The sequence below is a fragment of the Pseudophryne corroboree genome, chromosome 2, assembly GCF_028390025.1.
Source record: "Pseudophryne corroboree isolate aPseCor3 chromosome 2, aPseCor3.hap2, whole genome shotgun sequence".
In the NCBI taxonomy this organism is placed as follows: Eukaryota; Metazoa; Chordata; class Amphibia; order Anura; family Myobatrachidae; genus Pseudophryne; species Pseudophryne corroboree.
Window position 1 is genome coordinate 655,303,985 of NC_086445.1, and position 18,297 is coordinate 655,322,281.

The 18,297-nt window shown below is 43.6% G+C and overlaps 1 pseudogene; it reads right to left on the reverse strand.

Annotated features, from left to right (window-relative positions):
• Window positions 1–2,661: 2,661 nt before the first annotated feature.
• Window positions 2,662–9,761, reverse strand: LOC135006003 (homeobox protein OTX1-like; annotated as a pseudogene).
• Between the last annotated feature and the right edge of the window lie 8,536 nt (window positions 9,762–18,297).

Below are 18,297 nucleotides of genomic sequence, written 5' to 3' on the forward strand. Positions count from 1 at the left end.
ATAATTGTTTATATATGCTTGGAAGGAGAGCCTAAAATATTATATTAGAAAACTACTGCTTGAGTCTTGTATATAAGAATATTAAATACCAAAACCTATACGCAATGGCCAACTCCCAAACATATCTCCCAAAGTGTAATTTACTCATATGGGAGAAATATACATTAGCCCCCAAACATACAACACCTACCAGGGTTTAAAATTTATAAATCACAAAAAAGCAGAAAGGCTTAGGGACTCATTAAGCCCCCTAGGGCTCACGGTGTCCAAAGCATGGATCCACCGTGCCTCCAATTGAAGAAGTTTCTTAGCTCGATCTCCCCTCCTTAGGGAGTCCGGCACCTGTGCAATCATCCTATATCTCAAAGCCGACATGCCATGCCTAGCATGTGCAAAGTGCCTTGCCACGGCTTGGTCACTGGTGCCTGCCAATAATGCCGCCCTAATGGCAGCACGATGCTGAGCAATTCTTTCTTTAAATTGCCTCTCTGTCTTTCCCACGTAATGGAGACCACATAGGCAAGACAACAGATAAACTACAAACCTGGATGAGCATGTTAGAACAGACTTGATGGTAAATTGTTTACCCGAATACGGGTGACTGAATTTATTACCTGTAATGAGTGCACTACACGTAGTGCACCCTGTGCATTTATAACACCCACCCTTTCTCGACAAAAAATGTTGCTTGGGGGGCCCATCCCTGTGATATCTGTACGTACTACTAGATCTTTTACATTAGGTCCCCTAGTAAAACTGGGGAGCAGCCGGGTGTCTTTAAGAGTATAAATCTTTTCACTTGTATGTTTAAATGTTAGCCTGATGATGGGGTGAGACCCCCCCGAAACGTTGCTATAAAGTTTTATTTCACCTTTACCAGTCTGGGAGTGCCGCCTATGCTTTTCGATATTTATGGGAAATTCTCTCTTGGATGGCACACCAGCAAGTTGTTAGGAGGTAACACTGTCCTCAGAGTGCCGGATTTGTGTATCTATATATATATATATATATATATATATATATATAGGGGGCACCAATATTTTTCTTGCCTCCGGGCAACTGGGACAAACTTATGCCACTGATTGTATCCATAAACCCCCATATATCAAGTCAATATTTTGGTTTTTCTGAAGAAGGGTGTGGGGTGGGGGGTTTGTGTTAGAAAATATTAAACTCAAAAACAATTATAATTAACTTAAGAAATTAAAATGGGTCCTAAAAACGGACCGAATATGTACATATTCCAGCTGCTTCATGCACCCAAGTGGCTAAAAGTCCTATATAATATAGTTTCTGGGTGAAGGGGGGACAAAAAACACATCTGAGTCTGTACAGATTGACAATAGATGGGGGAGTGGGAGGGGGAGAATCTCCCCCACGTACATACACTTACCAAGGAGCTTTGGGTTGGAACACCATTCATAGAGCATCTCAATGGTAGGGCCTGAGGGTACAGTCCAGATTCCAGCCGAGCAATAAATAGAGGCCATGGCTGAGCAGAGCAGTGTATGAGATCAGGGCTAGTGGTCGAAGTGGAAATTTTGAAATGGGTGTATGCAAAAGTCAAGGACGTAATTATGTGCGTGCCTTCGCTCCAGAAAAGGGGGCATGGCCACCCAAAAGGGGGCGTGTCCCGTGTAGTAGAACCCCTTATACTATGTAGTACTGGTGCCCCTTTCACCTTATAGCACACAGTACGAGCTGAAATTCACATAGCACACGGTACGAGCCAAAATTCACGTTATAGCACACGGTACGAGCCGAAATTCACATTGTAGCATACGGTACGAGCCGAAACTCACATTGTAGCACACTGAATGAGCCAAAATTCACATTGTAGCACACGGTACGAGCCGAAATTCACATTGTAGCACACTGAATGAGCCGAAACTCACATTGTAGCACACTGAATGAGCCGAAACTCACATTGTAGCACACGGTACGAGCCGAAACTCACATTGTAGCACACTGAATGAGCCGAAATTCACATTGTAGCACACTGAATGAGCCGAAACTCACATTGTAGCACACTGAATGAGACGAAATTCACATTGTAGCACAGTGAATGAGCCGAAATTCACATTGTAGCACACTGAATGAGCCGAAATTCACATTGTAGCACACTGAATGAGCTGAAATTGTGACAGCAGGAGCAGCCAGAGTGATGACAGGGAGAGAGAGAGTGATGACAGGGAGAGAGAGAGTGATGACAGGGAGAGAGAGAGTGATGACAGGGAGAGAGAGAGTGATGACAGGGAGAGAGAGAGAGTGACGACAGGGAGAGTGAGTGACGACAGGGAGAGTGAGTGACGACAGGGAGAGTGAGTGACGACAGTGACAGCAGGGAGAGAGAGAGTGACGGTAATGACAGGGAGAGACGTGACAGCAGGGGAACATTACTTTATTTGTTGCTGGTGGCTGGCGGCGGTGAGCGGCCGCGCAGGCACGGGGAGCAACATGTGCAGCAGGATGGCCACTTCCCTTGCCTCCTGCTGCACTTTGAGTTCAGCTTTTCCAGGTCAGTGGAAGAAGTGGCGTATACCATACCGCCGTATACCGCCCCACTTCGACCACTGGTCCAGGCACAAGTTACTGGGAGCCAGGCAGAGCCACAGGGGAGCCCTGCCCTGTCCTTCCCGTTAGCACCAGGGCTCACAGCACCTAGAACTTCCAGGTAGCCTGATCCTTGTAGTACAGGCAGTCAGAGGAGTTGAAGGGTAGCGCTGTGCCGGCATAGCCCTAGTGGTGGTGGTGATGGGGGTGGTGACTGGAGCTCTGTCTCAGGTGGTGGCCGGATATGGAGGAGGTGGGCCATGGGGCAGAGTTGGGGGTGGTGGTGGGAGTGCATCGGGGCCAGGTACGAGCTACAGTCCACACCCCCAAAGTAAGAGAAGGAAGGGGCCGGGTAGCCTTGGCTGTAGCTGGCGGCCTGGCCTTAGAACAGGACATGGGGTAGGAGGTGGCTGTAAATGAGGAGCTGGAGCGCTGCATGCAGGAGGCGCTGTAAGGGCCCAGGGGGTCTACGCCAGAGGCCGGGGCGGTGCCCGGGAAGATGGAGGCCGGGCTCCAGATGGAGGAGGCAAATGGTGCACTACAGGTCAGCGCCGCGCCCAGGCTGGGGTTGGAGTTGAATTTGGAGGAGCCGCCGGAGCTGGACACGGCCGCCGGTGGGATGAACTGGCCGCTGCTCTCCGAGCCCGAGCTCTTTCGGGACGTGCGGCACTTCTTCTTTGCCGGACGGCTCTTTCCCCCGGCGCCGCCGCCCTGCCCTGTTGTATAATCCCGGGAAGCTAGGAGAGTAGCAGGCTGTTTTTAAAGGAGATGCCGCCTGCAGGTATTCGGAGGTAAGCGCTCCCCTGCGCCTCTGTCATATTTGGGGGAGGGAAAGCTGCCCCCCCAGTTCCGACGCCCCTGATACAGTGCAAGGTTAAATACAGTGTGGGTTGGATACAGTGTGGGTTAATTATGTAGGTCGGATACAGTGTGGGTCAGAACCAGCGCAGGTTTAAGTGCAGGTCAAATACAATGTGGAAACAAAAAGAAGGAAAGACAACTCTCTATGTTGGGGCACTCATTAATAAAATGTAAAACTTAACTTTTAATATGACTTCCAAATGACTCACATAAACATAACAACATATACCATAAATAAAGCACCACACATAGGCCTTGTACAATGAACTCTCTCCTGTATAAATGCTCAATTTTTCATTTAACCTTATTAAGGCATTCTCTAAAACAAATTATATTGAAATTCAAAATCGTTGTTGGAGGATAGAACAGTTAATATTCTCCATCATCAGATCTCCCTGTATCAATAAATTGCATTGGGTCCTGTAATGTATATTTAATCATGCAACAAGGTAACAGGATGCTGCTTGCTAAAACCTTAAGTGGATTCACTCTAGTATAGTGTTATTGAACAGTAACTATTAAATAGCAACATTTGTTGCTTGTTCCACTGGTTGCATAAATAACACCAGGCAGGGAGTACTGAATTGGGAAATAACCCAGTGCCCTTAAATAAATTCCTTGTAATTATTGACACAGATAGTGTAAAGTTAGAAGGAAGAGGGGTAACAAAGTGTGCCCAGTTTCTGCTTTTGCGGATCTGCTATTCAGCATCGAATCCGCAATGAGAGAACTGAATGTGGCACACTTGTATTCCCCAAGGGCTGTATCTGCTTTCAACCTTCCATATATCCTTAATTTAAATTTGAAAAGGATTGATGAGAGTACAGGGAAAAGGTCCCTAATAGGGGTCCCTGATGGAAATCAAAATTCTAATTAATACCCAACGAACAAATCATTGATGGTTGTAATTAAGAATTATCTCAGGTAGTAAATATATATGAATAAATATATGGGTACCCCTTGAGGAAATGCTAGAAGGAAGTTTCACAAGGAGGTGGCATCATTGATTTCTGCTCTCAGCAATCATATCGGACAACATCGAATTGCTAATGAGAGAACCAACGGTGCTTCTCCAAGGAAAAGGATGTGCTTCTACTTTCGGTGTCCTGATAATCAGACTGCCCATGAGAGGGCACGGAAAGAGATAGGAATTAATATTGTGGATATAAATCGTATGGACCAAAGGTCCTACAGGTTACTGATTCACTCCTAACCGGATATGCTGTTTTGTGATCTGCTTTCTCCTTATGTATATAAACAGTATGTACTATATTGAAGGGGATGTCCTGAATTAATTGAGTTATATAAACCTGTCTATCTCCTACAACTGACCACAATGGTCTAATTGGAAGCAACAATCTTAATTTGATGTTTTCTCATATGTAGCTGTATTAAAGTGAAAGAAATTGTTGTAATGGAGAACAACATTCAGAATAATCATACCCCAATAATCATCCAGAAATTGCATGCCATAATTCCAATACCATTGGCTGTGTCCACAAATTAAATAGACCTCCCTGTATTGTCAAAGTCGAAAAATATTGCAGTACACACATCACGTACTAACAACACACACATGCCCGCTGTGCGTGCACTTGTTCCGCCGTGCGTGCACATATCCGCAATTTGCATATGGTCGCTCCCGCGGCCCTGCGCGTGGTATGGGTATTTACGGCGGAGTTTGTGAACGCATGGAGGGCTATCAAAACATTACATATTTAATCCAAATAGTGCACATTGTACACATAGCCCCCCTGCACCACATCAGCAAGTATCAACAGTTTAAATGATTCCAGGACTAAGGGATTCGCCTTTGCATGATAGGAAGGGACAGACTGAGTTTATAAGGTGGTGTCTGGTATCCAGCTGTAGGGTATTTTAAGGGTAACATTCCGGTGCTGGTTAGAGGAAGATAGCATGTTCCTGCGTATAGTTATGTGCAGAAGTAGAATATAGATATAAACTGTATTTACTGTATATTATGTATGCGGCAGGAATCCAGAGGAGACCACCCACAAAAGCATTTGAGAAAGACATCGCCCACCTTTTCAAATCAACCTATGACCTCTCCTGTAATGTAAGGATGCATCCCTGTGTCCAATGGACAAAGGGATTGCAGTATCCATTGTATTGCTTTTTGAAGACTTGTATAAATAAAGCCTGCTGCAGGCCTGCCAGTCAGAAGACTCTTAACGCTATCTACCTGATTAGCGGAGGACTGGACCAGGAAGCGCATGCGAATATTCTCACGTATGTACATTGACTGTAGCCATTTTACTCTGTTGTATTGTAGTGCATAAATTGTATTGTTAACCCCCTTTCATATATATAACTCTGTGGTGTCGGAACCCAGTGTTTAACTACAAATCGGTGTTGTGTCCTCTTTTCCCTGCTAGGGTTTAAAGTGTATTACATTACCTAACTGTATAAGGTTTCAAGGTGTAACATCATTGCAGTGCTTTGCTGCATAAGGTTTTAAGGTGTAATATCATTGCATTGCATTACTACTAAGGTTTAAAGTACATATCCGGGTGTGTGCGCGCTGTGTGTACTTTGTACCCCCAGCGCGGCGTTTGTACGCTAAGTCCGTACAAGGTACGGGACTCTGTATGCAAATAGCGTACAAAGTACGTACAGTGCATATTAAGTCTAGCGGCCACAGCGGCTCCATGGTAAAAGTGTGTTTAAAGGTATAGCTTTGTGGTTTAAGATAATATCAACTTTATCAGTATTGAACACTAGGGTTTGATGTATATGATCAATCACACCTCAAAGGGGCACAGATATGTTTCACTCAGACTGAAGAACTCTTATGGTAATAAGCTCAAATACATATAGGATAGATATAGTCAGAGAATAGTTGATTACATAATTTAACTAAACACATCAAATTATAGGTATTACTCTGAATATGAATGATACATAGGCCCTCATTCCGAGTTGATCGCTAGCTGCTTTCGGTCGCAGCAAGTATTCCTATAGATATCTTTTAATCTGATATCCAAATGGTTCAGAAAGGGGTAACAATTCATATATATATATATATATATATATATATATATATATGAGAGAGAGATTGTTTTGGAGGCGGCACTCAAAGACTTACACAAATAGTGAAAAAACATCCACGTGTGGATGTTGTTTTAATGCGTGTTACGTTTCGGGGACGTATCCCCTTCCTCAGGACGTCCCCGAAACGTAACACGCATTAAAACAACATCCACACGTGGATGTTTTTTCACTATTTGTGTAAGTCTTTGAGTGCCGCCTTCAAAACAATCTCTACATGTATGTGGGCATGTCCCACAGGGAAGGCACCTGAGCAAGCTGTTCATAGCAGGAGTGCCGGAGCCAAGCAGTTATATATATATATATATATATATATATATATATATATATATATATATATATATATATATATATATATTTCTTAGTAATATATTAAAGTGTAAAAATAAATTATATTTCAATTCATATGTAATCACCTCAATAAAACATTTTCATTAATTAATACCTATGGCGCCGTGTCACTGGGCCACCCAATATTAGATATTTACTCAGATAGGTATAATCTATTGAGATACTAAAAAGATAAATCTCAGAGTTAAGTCCCCCAATACAGGCATAGCCGGCATAATATCGTCGCAATATCTTAGACAGGTATCTGGAATAGTGTACTGGGGAAACATAAACTCTGTATCTCAATATGACCACCGTAAGCGGTGAGCGGTGGCTGCATGTATATATGACGTCCAAATACCAATTTGAATTAAATTCATGTGTAATCACCTTCAATTAAAATTATTACATATAGCGCCGTGTCACTGGGCCACCCAGTGTGCAATCTCTATTGGAATAAATGTCATATACTGAGATACTACAAAGGTAAGGTAACAATAAAAGTAAATCTCAGAGCTACATCCCTTATTGTAGGCATGACTGGCATAACTTATCTTAGACAGGTGCACTGGGGAAACATGAGCTCCGTATCTCAGAGTAGACACCGTGACCAATGAGTGGTGTGCGGTGGCCGTGTGCATGTGCAACGTTCGACGTGCACGTTTCGCTGGGACAGCTTCATCTGTAACTGTACCAGACTAAGCGGTCCAAGCGAAACGTGGACGATGTATATAAATTCAGCCACCGGTCACCGCTTACGGTGGTCATATTGAGATACGGAGTTTGTTTCCCCAGTACGCTATTCCAGATACCTGTCTAAAGGCCCGTACACACTGATCGATATGTCGGCCGTTCTCTTGAACGGCCGATATATTGTGGGACCGTCGGCCAGTGTGTACGGCCGATACGTCTGTGAACTCCGTCGTTCACAGACGTATCGCGTCGGCCGTGCAGCACAGCCGACGGCCAATATATCTACCGATATATTGGCGCATCGCTGTGTGTGTACGGGGTGGTCGGCCGACCGCCCGTACACATACTGCGGCGGCCGGCGGTGATTGACAGCTGAACTGGGCGGGCGTGTGTAAATGCCTGCCCAGTTCATGATGTTAGTCCCCGACGGATCGGGCAGTGTGTATGATGAAACACACTGCTCGATCGGTCCATAGATGGATCTGCAGATCAATTGATCTGCAGATATATCTATTAGTGTGTACCCACCTTAAGATAAGGCGACTATATTATGCCAGCTATGCCTGTATTGGGGGACTTAACTCTGAGATTTATCTTTTTAGTATCTTTTTAGTATCTCAATTGATTATACCTTTCTGAGAAAATATCTAATATTGGGTGGCCCAGTGACACGGCGCCATAGGTATTAATTAGTTAAACAATTTTATTGACGTGATTACATATAAATTGAAACATAATTGATTTTTACACTTAAATATATTACGAAGAAGTGTGTGTGTGTGTGTGTGTATATATATATATATATATATATATATATATATATATATATATATATAAATTGTTACTCCTTTCTCAACCATTTGGATATCAGATTAAAAGATATCTATAAGAATACTTGGAATTATGGTACTATATTAATTTGTGCAATTAACTGTTTCACAGCTGAATCTGCTCTCTATATATCATGGCATTCAGAGGAAAACCTGTAATTGAGGTGTTTAGTTAATTTATGTAATCAACTATTCTCTGACTATATCTATCCTATATGTATTTGAGCTTATTGGACACATTTTGAGACTGCTTATTACCATAAGAGTTCTTCAGTCTGAGTGATACATATCTGTGCCCCTTTGAGGTATGACTGATCATATACATCAAACCCTGGTGTTCAATACAGGGAGGTCATTTTAATTTGTGGACACAGCCAATGGTATTGGAATTATGGCATGCAATTTCTGGATGATTATTGGGGTATGATTATTCTGAATGTTGTTCTCCATTACAACAATTTCTTTCACTTTAATACAGCTACATATGAGAAAACATCAAATTAAGATTGTTGCTTCCAATTAGACCATTGTGGTCAGTTGTAGGAGATAGACAGGTTTATATAACTCAATTAATTCAGGACATCCCCTTCAATATAGTACATACTGTTTATATACATAAGGAGAAAGCAGATCACAAAACAGCATATCCGGTTAGGAGTGAATCAGTAACCTGTAGGACCTTTGGTCCATACGATTTATATCCACAATATTAATTCCTATCTCTTTCCGTGCCCTCTCATCGGCAGTCTGATTATCAGGACACCGAAAGTAGAAGCACATCCTTTTCCTTGGAGAAGCACCGTTGGTTCTCTCATTAGCAATTCGATGTTGTCCGATATGATTGCTGAGAGCAGAAATCAATGATGCCACCTCCTTGTGAAACTTCCTTCTAGCATTTCCTCAAGGGGTACCCATATATTTATTCATATATATTTACTACCTGAGATAATTCTTAATTACAACCATTTATGATTTGTTCGTTGGGTAGTAATTAGAATTTTGATTTCCATCAGGGACCCCTATTAGGGACCTTTTCCCTGTACTCTCATCAATCCTTTTCAAATTTAAATTAAGGTTATATGGAAGGTTGAAAGCAGATACAGCCCTTGGGGAATACAAGTGTGCCACATTCAGTTCTCTCATTGCGGATTCGATGCTGAATAGCAGATCCGCAAAAGCAGAAACTGGGCACACTTTGTTACCCCTCTTCCTTCTAACTTTACACTATCTGTGTCAATAATTACAAGGAATTTATTTTAGGCCACTGGGTTATTTCCCAATTCAGTACTCCCTGCCTGGTGTTATTTATGCAACCAGTGGAACAAGCAACAAATGTTGCTATTTAATAGTTACTGTTCAATAACACTATACTAGAGTGAATCCACTTAAGGTTTTAGCAAGCAGCATCCTGTTACCTTGTTGCATGATTAAATATACATTACAGGACCCAATGCAATTTATTGATACAGGGAGATCTGATGATGGAGAATATTAACTGTTCTATCCTCCAACAACGATTTTGAATTTCAATATAATTTGTTTTAGAGAATGCCTTAATAAGGTTAAATGAAAAATTGAGCATTTATACAGGAGAGAGTTCATTGTACAAGGCCTATGTGTGGTGCTTTATTTATGGTATATGTTGTTATGTTTATGTGAGTCATTTGGAAGTCATATTAAAAGTTAAGTTTTACATTTTATTAATGAGTGCCCACACATAGAGAGTTGTCTTTCCTTCTTTTTGTTTTCATGAGTTTACTCTACAACTACTGGGAGCACAGTCGGCTTTAATCAATCATTTGTAATTAACTGTTCATTCTAGAACTTTAATCTGTTTTGTAATATTGAATACATGATACCGGTTCTCATAATTAGATAACCCAGTGCACTGTTTGTTTATCCCCACCAATCTTTGATCTTTGCTCAAATACAATGTGGGTCAGATACAGTGTGGGTTAGATACAGTACGGGTTACAGTACAGGTCGGATACAGTGCAGGTTAGATACACCAATAGTGACAGAGGGTCTCCAGTGCAGGGATGTCAGCAGTGTCTTCAGTGTGGTGATGCCAGCAGTGTCGGTAGTGCAGGGGTGCCAGCGGTGTATTTAGAGTGGTGGTGCCAGCAGTGTCCGCAGTGTAGGGGTGCCAGCTGTGTCCTCAGTGCGGTGGTGCCGGCAATGTCGGCCATGCAGGGGTGTTAGCGGTGTCCTCAATGTGGTGGTGTCAGCAGTGCAGGAGTGCTGGCAGTGTCCGCAGTGCAGGAGTGCTGAAGGTGTCCTCAGTGCAGGAGTGTCGGCAGTGTCCCCAGTGCAGGGGTGCCGCCAATGACGGCAGTGCCGGCAACGGTGTCGGCAGTGCCAGAAGTGCGGGCGGCTGCGCTATTAGCGCTGTGGGGGCATCCATCTTGCCCATTGTAGCCATAGGGGACACGCTGATTGGCTGAGAGCCGTGACAGACGGCTCTCTCAGCCAATCAGCGATCTTCCATAGGTTACTATGGAGAGCGGCGTCCAAGCCAAAACCTCAAGATCCGACAGCGGAATACTGAGGTTTTGCCTTGTTTTCAGATCCAAGTCAGGCAGGAAGATCTGAGCATGACTCGGATCTGGGCTCAAAGTTCAGTTCTTTGATAATCAAACCCACTCATCCCTAATCATGACTGGCAGCAGCCACAGCACTAGTACTGCTCCTGCTCTTCAAGAGGTAGGAAGCAATATGGGCAAAATCTTGGAGACGAGAGTGGAAGGGAGGAAGCAATCAGTTAGCAGGAGAGGCAGTATTTGGTTATGGAGCAAAGAGGGTGGTCGAGAGTGTGAATGGAGAAAAGATCAGATATGTAAATGGGAGAGGAATGGGTGGAAAATCTTGAATTGGGTTCTGAAGGGGAAGGGGAGCCAATGTAGGGCTTGTAGGAGACAGGGTGCAGATATAATACGTTTGGAGAGAAAGATGAGACAAATTGGAGTGAAGAGTAGTGGGAGTCGTTGATGGCCAGATAGGAAGAGGTTACAGTAGTCCAATATTCAGTGAGGTTCTTAGTAGCATCCAACATGAAAAAGTGTCTGATCCAGATATGATGGACTGCTTTATTTTTACACTACAATTTAGATTACAGTTTGGACATACTCCTCTGAAATCTAAATCTCTCTCAATATTGTAAATCTGCCCCACCTGCAGTGCAACATGGTTTTGCCATGGTGTACTGTTTCCTGTCTTTTTTTGCTTTAGTTCCACCACAGAATCAGGCCCTGTGTGAGCAGAGAGGTCTTGATGATGTGAACAAGACTAAAGAGTTGTTGAATCGCAATTTAGTAGAGAATGATGGATAGCAACTGCATGGTGAGGCACCAGATGAACACATGCAACTGCACCAGAACATCCAACCCAGGGAACACTAGCAATCATAGCTCACAGGATGGTGGAGGCAGTTCATTGCAGGCAAGTGATCTTGAGAGGGGCATGCAGTTTCCTCTACAATGAATGTCATGTGGAGTGGACGTTTGCCTGGCCTCAAGCAGAGCTCGCAAAACACCATGCTCCAAGAAAGCTTACAGACAAACAGGTGGAGTTCCAGCTGAATCAAATAAATGCAAATACTAACTCTCCACAGCAAATAGAGTCTAGAACTGCAACATCTTTTAAAACTATGTTGGACTAAACAGGGGTACATTTACTAAAGGTTTGTTTGCTATCGGATTCAAAACCAACTGGTAACGACAATGTGCTGCTGTTTAAAAAATGTATCATTTGTAGAGTTTCATCTTCAGTTTGTGGTTTGTTGTAGCTGTTAATACTGTTGGTTGTAATCTTTCAGTTCAAAACCGACGGCATACAGAAGTTACAATGTGACAGCTAACCCATCCAAATAAAAACACTGCATAGATCACTATAATATATATAGGCTTCATCAAGTTTAAAGTGTAGAAATAGTGTAAAAAAAATAGAATCTGTGTGGGGTCCTCCTCTAAATTCAACCTGGGACCTCTCACCTTGGTCTGGTACTCGAAATGCATCGGCAGGGGTTGTTGAAAAGATGAGGGGGCCCATGTGCAGACTCTATGTGGGCTCCCTCTTCTCCGGCATTCACAGGTCTTTGGGAACATGGTGCCAGCACCTTGTCCTGGGTACATCTCTATTACGTGTGTGCAAAGCACCAAGAAGAGCAGCTATTTTTCCAGCACCGGGCCAATGGAGTTTTAAGTATAATTATATGGATGCAGGGTGTGTGGTGGGTGTGCACCCTGGACCCAGTTCAATGTGTGCACCACACACCCTGCACCCGTCCCATTATAGATACACCAATGAGCATGGGGTTCCCATGTCATACCATAAAACCATCCACAAACGGGTCACCCTAGGGCTGGAAATCCTTATAAAGTTGGTACCACAACACTAAGGGGGACATTTTCTAAGCAGTGATAAGAGCAGAGAAGTGAGCCAGTGAAGAAGTTGCCCCATCAACCAATCAGCAGCTTTGTATAATTTTATTGTATGCAAAATATAGATGTTACTTCAGTACTGACTGGTTGCCATGGGCACTTCTCCACTGGCTCACTTCTCCACTCTTATCACTGCTTAGTAAATGTCCCCCTAAATTGGGGTTCCTCTTCCACAAGATCAACCAGGCCTGGGCTATTCCCCACACTCCTCGTGACGGTGGGTGTGGGTTTAATGGTGTAAAAATAGAAATGAATAGTGCTCTTACAGGCTTACTACAGGTCCCAGCCAACCTGTTTTGGCAAGCCTGCACCTTTGGAACAACAAGTGCCAGCAAGCCTGGTTATTAATGGCCTACTGGCACCTGTTGTTCACCTGTAAAGAAAATATTACAACGAAAACAGGACATGGACGCCAAATGTGTTAATCCTTTATTTAAAGATAGATAGATAGATAGAGTGGCATGATGATTCCTCATGAGGTTAATGTGGAATGGTAGACTTTTGCAGAATTGGACAGCAGCAACAGGCATGATGGAATCCAGTCCAGGTTTTAGCTGCGTCTGTGGTAAGCCACAGCTGGACTAATCACTTGACCTTGTCTGCTGTCTTTAAAAAAAAAAAGTTTTCAGCAGGTCATTGCTCCTGATGCCAGCAAGTAGCCATGCAAAAGCTTGGGGTGTCTGAGGTTAGGAGCCATTTAGAAAATGCACTGTTTGTTATTACCAGAACTGCCTGTAAAACATGATCTGCAAAACCTGCATGTGAAGCTGTACCCTGCCTGAGGTGGAAATAAAGTGTCCTGGATTATACTTCCTGTCACATTTGGTGCCCAAATAGGTACACAATTGCTGGACAGTATCTGCAGCAAACCCTAAACGGATCCACCCACAGTGGGAGAGTGGTGCACTGCAGGATGCTACCCTTTGCAGAATAGCTTGGTGAGTGTGAATCTTTAAACAGCAGTAGATACGTATATATGTGATTTTTTGCAAGCTGTGCACACTATAAAGCGGTTATTAATTCCTGTGTATAGGCCAGGAGCTCAGGGAATGGGATGCAATCTTAAGAGTAACCAGATGAGAGAGTGTGCTGGGAAACTGGCTTACCCTAGCCATTTAATTAAGCCTACTAAATTTGTACAGTGCCTTGCTAAAGTATTCACCCCCCTTGGCTTTTTACCTATTTTGTTACATTACAACCTGTAATTTAAGGATTTTTTTTTATCTGAATTTTATGTGAAGGATATGCACAAAATAGTTTAAGTTGGTGAAGTGAAATGAAAAAAAAATGTATATAAAAATAATTTTTATAAATACAAATTTTAAAATTGGAATGTGCATATATATTCACCCCCTTTGCTATGAAGCCCCTCAAAAGTTCTGGAGCAACCAATTACCTCCAGAAGTCACATAATTAGTGAAATGAAGTCCACCTGTTTGCAATCTAAGTGTCACATGATCTGTCAGTATATAAACACACCTTTTCTGAAAGGACCCAGAGGCTGCAACACCAGTAAGCAAGAGACATCATACCATGAAGACCAAGGAACTCTCCAAAGTCAGGGCCAAAGTTGTTGAGAAGTACAAGTCAGGGTTAGGTTATAAAAAAAATATCCAAATCTTTGATGATCCCCGGAGCTCCATCAAATCCATCATCTTCAAAAGGAAAGAACATGGTACCATAACAAACCTGCCAAGAGAGGGTCGGCCAGCAAAACTCATAGACCGGGCAAGGAGGGCATTAATCAGAGAGCCAGCACAAAGACCAAAGGTAACCCTGAAAGAGCTGCAGAGTTCCATAGCAGAGACTGGTGTGTTTGTGCATGTGATCACAATAAGCTGTACACTCCATAGAGCTGGGCTTTATGGAAGAGTGGACAGAAAAAAGCCATTACTTAGTGTTAAAAATAAGAAGGCACATTTTGAGTTTGCCAAAAGGCATGTGGACGACTCCCCAAATGTATGGAAGAAGGTGCTTTGGTCAGATGAGACAAAAATTTAACTTTTTGTCCACCAAGGAAAATGCTATGTCTTGCGCAAACCCAACACATCCCATCACCCCAAGAACATCATCCTCACAGCGAGACATGGTGGTGGCAGCATGTTTTTCAGCAGCAGGGACTGGTAAACTGTTTCCAGTCGAGGGAAGGATGGATGGCACTAAATACAGTGATATTCTTCAGGAAAACCTGTTTAAGTCTGCCTGTGATTTGAGATTGGGATGGAGGTTCCCCTTCCAGCAGGACAATGACCCGAATGCATATTGCTAAAGCAACACTCAAGTGGTTTAAGGGGAAACATTTAAATGTGTTGGAATGGCCTAGTCAAAGCCCAGATCTCAATCCAATTGAAAATCTGTGGTCAGACTTGAAGATTGCTGTTCACAAGCGGAAACCATCCAACATGAAGGAGCTTGAGCAGTTTTGCCTTGAGGAATGGGCAAAAATCCCAGTGGCAAGATGTGGCAAACTCATAGAGATTTATCCAAAGCGACTTGCAGCTGTAATTGCCGCAAAAGGTGGCTCTACAAAGTACTGACTTTTTTTTTAATGCAAATTGTGTTTTATTAATAAAGAGAACAGTATACAGTCCCATGGAAAAGCATGTAATACAAAAATTCTTATAACAGAAGCTGTCGTTCCAATCGTAGACTAAGAATCCGAAAAAGCGAAAGCAATATATGACATCATTAGCCCACTTAGCTAAAGACATTAATCTGTATTATCTTCAAATATTAATAACAAGGGAAATAGAACATACAGGAAGCATAAGGGATAGACAGAGAAAGGGAAAGAAAGAGAAAAGGAGAAAGAGGGAAGAATCGCCATCACAACCCTAAGATGTTGTTGGGGAGGAGAGTAGCAAAGAGGTTTTATATTCCTGCGTCCCTTTGAATTCCAGCCAGTCAAGCCAGACGGCCGTAAATCGAGACACGGACTGGTCGGAAGAAGACGTCAAGTCTTCCATTGCCATATAGTAATCGATTCTTTGGAACCACTTGGCAATGGGAGGTTATACCTGAGATCTCAAAAAGCACGGAATGGTCGCCCTAGCAGCATTCATTAAATGTCGCAGTAGAGAGTTTTTAAACTGGGATAGGGGAAGATCAATTAAATTAAGTAACCAAAACTCAGGCATCTCTGGTATTGGGAGACCCGTGATACGCCTGATAATAGAATGAACCTGTTGCCAGAAGGAAGCCAGTCCCGAGCACCGCCACCATATATGGCAAGGAGTACCACGAGACCAGCCACACCTCCAGCAGACATCTGAAACACTCGGAAACATGTGGTGGACCCGGTCTGGGCATCTATACCATCTCGAGACCACTTTGTATTGTGTCTCCAGAACTTGGAGTGAAGGAGAACTAGCAAATGTGAACTGAAAAATGCGCGACCATTGGTCTGTGGTCAACTCCTTACCCAGATCCTCATGCCAAGCCGTAGCGAATGCCAGAGGTCAAGTGGGAGTGCTCGCAAGGCAGTGTCTGTACAATAAAGATATTAGGTGTCGAGGCAAATTCTCAGAGAGACACAAGGATTCAAAAATCGTCGGTCTCCATCCCACCGCACAAGCATGTATCGCAGTAACATAATGCCGAATTTGTAGGTACGCCCAAAAACAATTAGGCGGTAGACTAAAAGAACGTTGCAAGTCTGCGAAGGGATGGAATCCCACCGAACCAATCAAGTGACTCAACCGAGAAATACCAGCTTTAGCCCATACTGAGGACGGAGACAAGGAGAGGGGGTTCGCGGGTAGGTCTGGGTTAAATAATAAAGGTGTCGGCAAAGAGGGGCTCGGGCTAAAAGAGTCCAAGTACTTAAATTTCTTCCATATCTAAAGGGTCGAGTCTAGGGTGGGATGTTTTATGCGTGGGATTTTTTTAAGCCAGGGGAGAATAAGTAAAGGAGTACCCACAGTCGCTTCAGCTATTAGTGGCCATTGCTTAGCATAGGGAGATCTGGACATATCAATAACTCTGGACAAATGCACAGCGTAATAATAGCTAATAAAATGAGGTAGTTGTAAACCGCCTTCCCTACGAGTACGGGTCAGTGTGAATTGGGAAAGCCGGTGCCCTCTCCGCCCCCAAATGAAACGACCCACAGATGACTGCAAAGTAGTGAAAAATGAAGCAGGTACTGTTATAGGCAACGTTTGCAGCAGATATAAAACTTTAGGAAGAATCGTCATCTTTACCGTGTTAACCCTACCCAGCCAAGTAAGTTGTAGCGCAGACCATTTATTGATATACGTGGTAATCTTATGTAGTAAAGGAAGAAAATTTACCCAGTATAAATCAGCGAGGTCTTTAGTCAAGAGAATTCCTAAATACTTTAGCTGAGTAGGATGCCACTGAAACGGGAACGAATCTCGGATCCCCTCAAGTACTCGGGTGGACGTTGAAATATTCAAGGCAACAGACTTAGTGAAATTTACCTTGAAATTAGAAAGCAAGTTGAACCTATTGAATTCTTGCATAAGAGCTGGATGGGAAGTTACCGGGTCCGTCAAAGTAGCCAAAAGGTCGTCCGCGTACAATGCCAATTTGTGTTCCTGCTGTCCCGCCCATACACCGTGAATATTCGGATTGGCCCGAATTGCTTTCGCAAGTGCCTCCATGCAGAGAACAAATATGAGTGGGGACAGGGGGCAGCCTTGCCTTGTTCCGTTTCATATCATAAAGGGAGCGGAAAGGGCACCATTCACACGGACCCTAGCTGATGGTAACTTATAGAGAGTTAATATACGACTAAGACAGGTCGGACCCAGACCCATGTGTTCAAGAAGACCCTCCATGAACTGCCAATCTATCCTGTCAAAGGCCTTCTCCGCATCACTGGACAGGAGGACCATATGGGAGGACCCGCTCTGCGCAAGGTGGATAAGATCTATAACTTTGGAAGTGTTATCTTTAGCCTCACGTCCCAGTATAAATCCCACCTGGTCCCCATGAACCACCGGCGGGAGAAGGCGGCCCAAACGGCCCGCAAGCAGTTTAGCAAAGAGTTTGATGTCGCAATTGAGGAGGGAAATAGGTCGGTAGCTCGAGCACTGGGTGGGGTCCTTACCCTCTTTTGGGATTACAGTTATGTGTGCTTCCAGGGTCTGCGGAGAAAAGCCTTTCTCGGCAGAGATGGAATTGCACGCCTTCAAGAAGAGAGGCAACAAGGATTGTTTAAAGGCTTTACAGTATCCGACTGGGAAACCATCCGAGCCCGGACTCTTCCCAGTCGGTGTAGCCGCCAAGGCTGCTTCCAGCTCTTCTATGGTGAAGGGTTGATCCAGAGCATCCAGGTCCGATTCAGGAAGTTTTGGAAATTCAATTTCCGCTAGATATCTCTGTATCAGTACCTTCAGATCAGAGGCAGCCTGAGGGGTTTGGTGCTAAGATTATAGAGAGACTCATAATAATTTTGGAAGGAATGAGCAATCTGAGGCAATGTATATGCAGCACGTCCCCCCGGCTCATAGATAGAGCGAACATAAGACCACAGTCTCTGGGCCCTTAACGCCCTA